The sequence below is a fragment of the Eucalyptus grandis genome, chromosome 10 (genome assembly GCF_016545825.1).
Source record: "Eucalyptus grandis isolate ANBG69807.140 chromosome 10, ASM1654582v1, whole genome shotgun sequence".
NCBI lineage: Eukaryota > Viridiplantae > Streptophyta > Magnoliopsida > Myrtales > Myrtaceae > Eucalyptus > Eucalyptus grandis.
Window position 1 is genome coordinate 20560753 of NC_052621.1, and position 10578 is coordinate 20571330.

At 42.6% G+C, this 10578-nt stretch overlaps 1 pseudogene; it reads left to right on the forward strand.

The window, feature by feature from the left end:
- The first annotated feature begins 6415 nt into the window (after nucleotides 1-6415).
- On the forward strand, nucleotides 6416-9612 carry LOC120288976 (annotated as a pseudogene).
- Nucleotides 9613-10578: the final 966 nt, after the last annotated feature.

Sequence of the window (10578 nt, forward strand, 5' to 3'; positions counted from 1 at the left end):
CCTTGATGTATAATAGTCACGGCCCCGAACGAGATAATGTTCTTCTTTCTCGCGTCTCAAAAACACAAGAACACGCACACAATTTGCTCGTTTTCAAGAAGCATTTTCTCTCTAAAACACAAATGCACACCCACCTTTCTCTCTCGTCTTTCAACCCGTTTAAGTGTCGCAAAACAACTCTTTAAACTAAAAAAATATAAACCGATCAGCAATCTAAGCAGCTGGGATCGATGGACGATTAGCAAACCGTTGCTGATCGTCCCCACTCATGCATGCACACGTGCATGAGCGGTTGCTCATGCACGACAGGCATGATGGTCAACAATCGCTGACCGTTCATGCACGAATTATGGATGATGGCCGGTTGTCGACCATCCAAGTTTCATGCATGTGCTTCAGGCACATGCAGCTTTATATATATAATTTATGTTGGTTATTAAAAGTATTAATTAATTAATAAATGAACAAATAATTAATTAATCAATTCCTTTAGGGCATATATCTAACACGTGATTGCGGGCCAAAATAGGGCATAATCTCGGACCTAGGAAGCTACAAGAACAATATTTCATTTTCATTGCTCAGGGCCGATAGGTATAACATCTCTTTGCTTTGGCCTCGTGGCCACTTCGCTTGGGCACTCGGGAAAATATCGAACCATAAGTGACTGTGTTTCTGTATTTCCTTTGCTTGGCTGATTTGTGTTTCGTGAGAACATCTATATATAAAGTTTCGTATAGTAGCAGTCTTCCTTTATTTCTTTTCCATAATGGTATGTTTCTTCCCAAAAATGCATCTCTTCGTTAAATTGCTTCTTTTGATATGACTTAAACCTTATCGATTAGAAATCTCATCTAGTTAGTGCTTTCATTACTTTGTATTGATTTTCTCCCATGCAGTTTGTATCAAAGTTTTGAAGTTCTATGGAAAATTATCTTCCGAGATCCTTCCCACAGCTTTCGAGAATATTCCATGTCATTATTATCGATTAGGTTTTCTATCGCCTTGAATAAAAACTATGTGAAGTATTTTCAAACGTAAAAGAATGTCTTCTCTTTTCATTTTGTTTCATTTTGGATACATCTCTCGTAACATTTTATTTGGAACTTAATTTGTAAATCCCGAAGAGCACTTGAGAGTCCAAAGTGATGTCGTAATAACCGAGATTGACAAAACTTGGTAGAATTATTCCGATTGTGTTCCTTGGGGTATGTTGACTCGATTTTTAGAGGAATTCTTTGCATCTCGAACTTTTGAAAATATGCCGATTCCATCTAAAAATACTCCAAATATTTCCAAAATTCACGCAAAATAAAGAACAAACCACGATAAATCACAATTATGCTCACCATGCTCCCACCAAAGGCCATGACGTCGGAATATGACGGAATTATTCTGGCCGGCTTGAGCAAGCCGTCCCCGATCGACCTGAAAGCCGTCCCTCACTACCTGCACTCACTCGGGCCGCCCCTTCTTCTTCCCTCCTCCTTTCACCCTCTCCTCTTTCATTCTCCTCCCTCCTCCTTAACCTCACCTCTCTCCCTCTTTTCTTTTTTCACCTCTTCCCCTTCCTTCCTCCCTCTATTCTTGTAAACATGCCGTCTCAGCAAGAGCTCGATAAAATGACTAAAGACGTTGAGGATGGTATTGCCGAACCGAACAAGGCGATAGGCCGAGGAGTGGCATCAAGGTGAAATGATGTCGATCTTCATCTCCGCCGTAGGATTGATCACCGTAGGTCACGCCCACGCCAAAGGCCTAGCATGGTGCACTCTTGGATGCCTATAGCACTCACGGTGCTGGTTGCAACGCCATTTTGTGTGATGTTCTTGAAGAGGGTCTTCGAAATTGTAAGGCTGAAAAAGAAACTCGTGTGGTCCGAAAGCAAAGTGAAAGACCTCAAGCAAATACAGCCGCCGGCGCCACAATCAAGCCATCGAGGCCATCGTCAGTTGGCGCCATCGCTGTCATAGTTGGGTCACGGCGGACACAGCCGTCACCACCATTGAGCCTCCGGCACCGACGCTGGAAGAGGGATCGGTCTCGATCGGGGGGAGGCCGGCCGCTGCACCGGCTTTACTGCCAGAGGAGGGCATAACTGGACCAGGAGGCTACGCAACAATATTTTATTTTCTGTTGTTCGTAGGGCTGATAGGTATAACATTCATTGCTTTGGCATGTGGCCACTCCAAGCTTGGGCACGAAAATATTGGGCCATAAGACTGTTTCTATATTTTCTTCGTTTGGCCTAAGCTTCGTGAGAACATCTATATATATAAGGTTTCGTATAGTAGTGTTTTCCTTTATTTTCCGTAATGGTATGTTTCTTCCCAAATGATGCATCTCTTCGTTAAATTGCTTTTTTTGATATGACTTGAATCCTTATCGATTAGAAATCTCTATCTAGTTAGTGTTTTCATTACTTTGTATTGATTTTCTCCCATGCAGTTTGTATCAAAGTTTTGAGAAGTTCTATGGAAAATTGTCTTCGAGATCTTTTCCGTTGGTCGAGAATATCTATGTCATTATTGTCGATTAGGTTTTCTATCGCCTTGAATAAAAAAACTATGTGAAGTATTTTCAAATGAAAGAATGTCTCTTTGATTTTGTTTTATTTTGGATACATCTCTGCAACATTTTATTTGGAACTTAATTTGTAAATTCTAAAGAGCACTTGAGAGTCCGTAAAGTGATGTCATAATAACTGAGATTGACAAAACTTGGAAGAATTATTCAGTTGTGTTCCTTGGTGGTTTAGCCAAAGCAATAAACTCATTACAAATTGAGAGCATCACTTGAATATAAAATAGAAAATAATCTTGGGTGGGCTTAGTGAGTGATAAGCCGTAAAAGATTGAGATATAAAGTAAAAGGCCAACTACGGAATTTTTATCTGACGAAGAAGAGAATTCATAAAAAAGTGATATAGAGAGTTCCACGCAAATTCGGGGAAAAAAAGAGGAGAGAGAGGGAGATACGAAGATCCTTGACGAAAGATTGAGCGATTTATTTCTCCCATCACTTGTTTGCACTCAAATTCGGTTTGTTGGAAGATGAAGTCTGGAGGATTTGATTTTCGAAGCAGAACTCTTATCTCTTCACGCGTGAACCATCAAGCTTAGCTCCTCCGCCGCGCAACACTTCACCTGTGATGCTCGTCGACGAGTTCCAAGGTTGCCGGCTCGAAGCCCATCTCACCAACCACCACTCGCCTAGACGATTTCAAGGACCTCAGCAAAGAGATCCCAAAGTCGGAGACCCTTCACCGCAGCTAGCCCTCCGCCGATTTTGGGCTTGGGTTCTCTCCATTAGCTGTCGTCCTCCTGCCCGGTTGCTGTTTGCCACAATAGATCCCGACACCCGCGATGTCGGCAAGCTCCTCGGTTCAAGGATCACTCACGGACTTTCACGAAGTTACTTCCTCTTGGGATTCCTTGCAGTTCATTAACGAACCAACAAGCTACCTTGCTGTGTTAAGCACTTGTTCCATGAGCCCAAATTTTGTCGGCACTAGTAGTGACCCGATGTTCTAGCATTCGTCTCGATGCCACTTCGATGCAAATTGTTATATATATATATAGGTCGTAACAGGGAAAATAAATGATGGCCCCATGCTCGAATGTCACAATGCACGCACTGGCTCGTTTCTAATGTCAAGCAAGGTGGCACCCCAACCGCCCCATGTCGTGGGAAAATGAACTTTTGTAACACACAATTTAACCAAAAATCAATTTTGGTATAATTTCTACAATGTCATCGGTTAAATAATATAGTTTTTAGTTGTACAATAGATATCATATATCGGTAAGGTTTGGCAATAAGATTTTAAGTAGGTTGTTCCATAGAAGAAGGGAGCAAAAGTAAATGTTGAGGCCGACTTGAAGAAGTTAGTCAGTAAGTCTGAATCACGTGTTGCCTTGAAATTGCGCGTTGCTGTGAAATCATACTCAGCCTTAAAATTGTATACTTGACTTTGAATTCTTGTTATCGCAATAAATTTACACAATAAACATTGACCGAGGCCACATCTTATGAATGCATGTTACTAGTAGCGTGCATGCTAATATGACATGCGTATTTGTTACAAATTGCATGGTGTTATGAAATGCATGCCGATACCAAAATTGAATGTTATCACAATAGAATTGATTTGTCCTTGTTAGTCATTAGTACACGTGGTGTTTCCGCTTTGGCATTGATTCATGCACGTGCTCTGATTTCGTGGGATTGGATTCGTTTTGTTAATTGCTTCGTATTCTCACACGCTGGTTGCATACACGAGGCGTATTGTCTTTTTTGCATGCTGGTCCGGATTCATCCCTACTGCATTGATTTGGACCGGATTCTTCCTGCTTTTGCTTTTCCGTCGTCGCAATGTCTGATTGATATGGATTATATTCATCCTTTGGATTTACTTTGAGAGCGATGCATGTATTTGAAAAGACACTAATCATGCACGTCACGAGGGGCCGGCAAATTTGTAAGTCGTCAAGACCCAAAAGAAAACTATGCGATCTTTGGGTGATTAATTGACTTCCTCCAACACATTCCATTTTGGGTTCTCAGTCGACCCTAGAAATGATTGGTAGAGACTCTTCAAACGATTTTAAGATTTGAATCAAAGTAGCACACCCCAATTTAGAGAAGGAGACTCTAGGTCAAAGATCACGAAACGTATTTTTTTCCAAAATTGCATTTTTCTTTTTCAATTTCGAAAGCAAGCTACTTTCATTCGGAATATCTGGAACGATCCCAAAGCCCCGAGGCGCTTCCAGGCTGGGAGTCTGGGATTGGTTAAGAAAGGACACCTGAGAGGATTCGTGCCACCGTTGATGCTCGGCACCTGCTCCATGTACGAAAAGACCCGAATAAAGTGCCAAAAGATGAAAAATGCATGGGAGATCCTCTGCACTACAAAGTGAACTTCGTTTTGAACACCAGCAGTTCTGATATTCCCACGTAGCTCCTTGGCCTTTAACTCTCTCTTTCTAATCACTCCTTGCTCTTGATGGCAAAAGATGCACAAGCAAGATCAGGAACAAACAGTACCAAATTCTCAAAGATTCCGCCATGATTGGTGGACGGTTCGATGAGGCAAGCCAGAAAAAGGACCTGGCTTTGATCTCTTTCTCTCTCTCTCTCTCCCTTCTGCTTCTTTCTTACTGTCACGAAAAGAAAAGAATGATGCTCATAATCGCTTCTGCGAGAGAGGGCAGGCCAAATAAGCAATTAACCTCTACTCCTTTGGCCAACATTTCTTTATCAGCTACGATTTGTCAGATTCTTTCTTTTTCTCTTCTCTCACTTTTAACGGAAATGTTCCTTCTCCTCCTCTATCACCTCTTTCAGGGCCCATCATAGCGTCGATTATTCGAAAATGTATAGGGCTGGTTAACCGATGAGCCGCGCCGTGCCTCGGCGGTTTTCTATAATGGCAAGAGACATTGGGAGAATGAATGACAAAAGCTTGCGGGAATTTTGAGTCTTTTGAAATCTAATGGATTCAAGCCCTGCCTTGAAGACGACGGAGCCGGTCCCTGACAGCATGCCCGAGGCGCCCAGCCAGAGCCGGTACCATGAAGAGGTGCTTCGCCAAGTACATGGAAAAGGGGAGGAGGATAATGAAACTCCACCACTTAATGGATGAATTGAAAGCGCCATAGACGCCAAGACGGAGAGGAGCGCATCCTGGGCAGCGATCTCGGGTACATCCTATGTTACACTCAGGTTCGTTCGTTCCCACCTAAGACTCTCTATTCTCCTTCCTAATGTTCTCCGTTGATATGATTGTTAACTCTCATCCCAACTGAGGCATCGCAACCTGAACGTTATTCCCAGGAAGCCCTTGTCGTCCCTCCCACATGGCTTTCGCCCGTGAGACGGAGTCCTGAAACTGGGAATATGTCAAAGTCAGTTCTGACTCTCTGTCCGTGGAAGGCATGAGTGCCGCTGATTACTTGAAGTTCAAGGAAATGATATACGATGAAGAATGGTTCGTAGTCTGCTTGATTTCGAACTTCGTATCATATGCACTCACTCATGCTGTGTGGAGCCATAGTTTATGTTTTTTCCATTTTCCTCCACCTACTCTATGTTCTACGGGCTCGGAGCAAAAAATTTCTGTGTCTTGGCAGGGCAAAAGATGAGAATGCCCTGGAAGTGGACTTCGAGCTCTTGACTTTTCCGTTCCGCACCTGACCTTATATTCATCTATTGGGAACGGAGTCGATTTCATCTCAAAGTACCTCTCCTCAAAGCTGAGCGGAACACTGACAGCGCACAACCCCTTTGTGGATTTCCCTAGCATCCATCAATTATCAAGGAGAAGTACGCAAAACTCATTCGCACTCCACAAAAATTTATATGCGCAGATGTAATTCCTAACCTGAAGGATGTTCTTCGTTTCCAGAATCTCATGATAAATGAAACACTTGACACTGCACTCCAAGCTTCAGATGGCCCTGATTGTAGCTGAAGCATCCCTTGCATCAGTCCCAAAAGACACCCCATTCCAAGACTTTGAGATGAGGTAGTTTCTCACTTTTCTTGACAAATCCAGGAGGTCGCTCACTACCATCTGATGCCACGCACATTTAACAATAACTAATGATAGGTTCAAGGAGTGGGGCCTCGAGAAAGGATGGGGCGATACTGCAGAGAAAGTCAAGGACACGATCAGATGGCTCTCGAAGTGCTGCAAGCACCAGATCCAACGAACATGGAGAAGTTCTTTAGTAGGCTTCCAATGATATTCAATGTTGTGATATTTTCCCCTCATGGTTATTTTGGCCAGTCAGATGTGCTCGGCTTGCCAGATACCGGTGGACAGGTAGATATCCTCATCAATCCTCACATGTATCCATGTTCGCTGTCACATAGCCTGCTAAATATTTGGCAACAACAACAGGTGGTTTATATTTTTAGATCAAGTGAGGGCCCTGGAAGAGGAGTTGCTCCTCAGGATTAAGGAACAGGGATTAATGCAAAGCCACAGATACTCGTGGTCAGTTTCAACATGGCGCAACTGCCTTCCTGCAAATATATGCCAGTTCAAGGAGTTGGTTTCACAGTGTCTCTTTAACGTAACAGGTCACACGACTTATCCCCGATGCTCGTGGAACAAAATGCAACCAGGAGTTGGAACCGATCATTGGGACAAAGCATTCCAACATTCTTAGGTTCCATTTAGGACCGAGAAGGGGGTGCTTCGACAGTGGGTTTCTCGTTTTGACATATATCCATACCTTGGAGAGATTTACCCAGGTAGGGATTCCAAATTCAAAACCAACCATTATCCCTGATCAACTTCTTTCTTGCATGACGGTTTCCTTTTGCTTCTGTCGTCGCTCACCAGGAAGCAACCATTAAGATACTGGATCAATTGGAAGGAAAACCGGATCTCATAATTGGAAACTACAGTGATGGGAATTTAGTAGCGTCACTTATGGCTAGTAAACTCGGGACAACTCAGGTGCCTTATTGCTTCATCAGTTTACCAGCTAAGTGCTAATTCAGATTATTGACCATTCTAGAGTGCTTGAAAACCCAGGGAACAATTGCGCATGCACTGGAGAAGACTAAGTACGAACATTCCGATGTCAAGTGGAAGGAGCTAGACCCAAAGTATCACTTCTCGTGCCAATTCATTGCTGACACAATAGCGATGAACGCAACAGATTTCATCATAACAAGTACATACCAGGAGATCGCTGGAAGGTCAGAGAAACATCCGAATAACGTTACCTGTTGTTGAGCTTTTAGCTAGGATAAACATATGATCTTCCACATCGTAGTCAATAGAATAATTAAAATGAAGTATATTCTTAATATGCATCATTGAAGAGTTCTCAAGATTAGGTGGTATTATTTGCAGCCACGATAGACCTGGGCAATATGAGAGTCACGCAGCATTCACACTCCCAGGGCTCTGCAGAGTTGTTTCAGGCATCAATGTTTTCGATCCTAAATTCAATATTGCTGCACCCGGTGCTGATCAATCTGTTTATTTCCCTTACTCGGAGAAACAGAAACGACTCACACAATTAAATCGTGCAATCGAGGAGCTACTGTACAGCCGTGTGGACAATGATGAGCACATGTAAGTATTGCTATTCCAGGCCATGTCGTGAGCTCCAAAAACAGTGTCCTAATTCATCTGATAGCTCTTTAATCACCATCGGATTTGACCATTGTGGCAACAGTGGTTATCTCGCAGACAAGAAGAAACCCATCATCTTCTCTATGGCAAGACTTGACACAGTGAAAAACATTACCGGTTTAGTAGAGTGGTATGGGAAGAATGCAAGGCTCAGGAGTTTGGTTAACTTAGTCATTGTTGGGGGCTTCTTTGATTCTTCCAAGTCCAAAGATAGAGAAGAAATGGCTGAAAAAAAAAGATGCATGATTTGATAGCGAAGTACAAACTCAAGGATCAGATCCGATGGATAGCTGCGCAGACTGATCGGTACCGAAATGGAGAACTCTACCGATGGATCGCAGATACAAGGGGAGCTTTTGTGCAGCCTGCTCTCTATGAAGCATTCGGCCTGACCGTAATTGAGGCAATGAACTGTGGGTTGCCCACAATTGCCACTAATCAAGGCGGCCCGGCTGAGATCATTGTTGATGGAGTGTCTGGATTCCACATTGACCCCAATCATGGGAAGAGTCCAGCAACAAAATTGCTGATTTCTTTGAGAAGTGTAAGGTGGACAACGAGTATTGGAACAAGATATCTGCAGGGGCTTGAAACGCATTAATGAGTGGTCAGTGTAATCTTTGCAAAAATCTCGCACGCTTTCATGGAATTGACTTGACCAGAACTCATTTGCTTTGCAGCTACACCTGGAAAATCTATGCAAACAAGATGTTGAACATGGGATGCATCTATACCTTTTGGAGGCAACTGAACAAAGAACAGAAGCAAGCAAAGCAGAGATATATCCAGATGTTCTATAGCCTTCAACTCAGGAACTCGGTAATTCCTTTGTTCATTCTCCCTTTTTTCTCAGGCATGCTGCAAAACGTCATGCCCTTCAGAAAATCAAGTGCCGGAATTCATGTTTTATGTAACAGATGAAGACTGTTCCCATCAAAACTGATGAACCTGAACAAGCAGCACCAAAGCCGCCACCAAAAGTACAGCCCACGATGAGGTAATTTCCTAGGATAATTGCTGCATCTCTCAACACATTCAAGTCTCAAATAAATCATAGGATCAGATTCCTCCTACCACATGCCTTATCAGGATTTCCTGTGAAAAGCTGAGGCATTTGTTTTGTTGTTGTGTAGCACAAGGAGGACGCAGTCGCGGATACATAAATAAGGATTCAGTGGCCCTACAGCTACCATTTAAAATAAAATTCAGTCAGCGATGGCGCAAGCAACATCACTTTGAAACTGAATTGCACTTTACTTTTCAGAATGCTGGGAACCTAGAGGAATAAAATAAATGAGGAAGACATTGATTCAAACTGCAGGCAATCCTCCGCAATTTAGAGCTTGACTGTGCATTGTCTAGCTGCTTAAAATATAATCCAATATGCGTGGAGCAGCAAAATGTAATAATATGAAACTAAGAATGGAATAATACAATGGGCATTCTTTACTACCTCTGCTTCTCTCGTCTGTGTATGTCATCTCCTGCATCAGGTACCAGTTTCATGCCACCAGGAATGCTAATTTAGATTGTTTGCAATGGACGAAACATGCACTCATCATCACGTTTGGGAAAAAAGTTAATTTGACCTTAGAAGACAGAAAAGGGGAGGAGGGGAGAAAACGAGGGAAACCAAACACACCGTCAATGAACTTGATTCATGTATCTAAATGCTATGCATATTCACGTTGGCAACACCAGCAAACCCTTCCGCCACGGAGTATTAGGCAGGCTCGTTCAAGGAGCGACTATGATAAGCACCACGCACCATACAGACAGCATAGGGAGAAGCTACTCATGCAGATGAGGCATCTCTTCTCACCCAAGGGTATTAACAATAATTGTTGACTTGATGGAACACTGGGCTCACCCTGCAATCAAAAGAGTCACTTTTCCATTTTGACTCCCTTTCCCACTTTGAAAATTTCATAAATCTTTCTTTTTCTTTGATTATGTTCAAGCACTTCCAACTATATAAATGATGACAGAGCTCAAATGCTGTGTATCACAGAACATGACTCGACCAGAAGATAAACCTTTTCATGGAATGTCCTGGAAAGACGTTGTAGTTTTGTAATAGTCTTATATATTCCGAAATGTATGTAAAAAGCTTTTGCAGTCTTAGGTGGACTCAACTTGGACCATGGATATCGCTAACAAATTTGTCTCTGGTCCACATTGCATGCTGTATCGCGTCTATTATTATACAAAAGCTCGATTTCACTTAATCTCTTTATCGCGTCTATAATTATACAAAAGCCCGATTTCACTGGATCTCATTCAGTCTTCAAGCTCTGCTTTATCATTCATCTTCTCTCTCTCCCTCCCTCCCTCCCTCTCTTTCCCAAACCTATTATAGTAACCCAATTGAAAATGAAATCAAAGTTGAGAAGACTGAAAAGTGGATGGTTAGAAAAGCT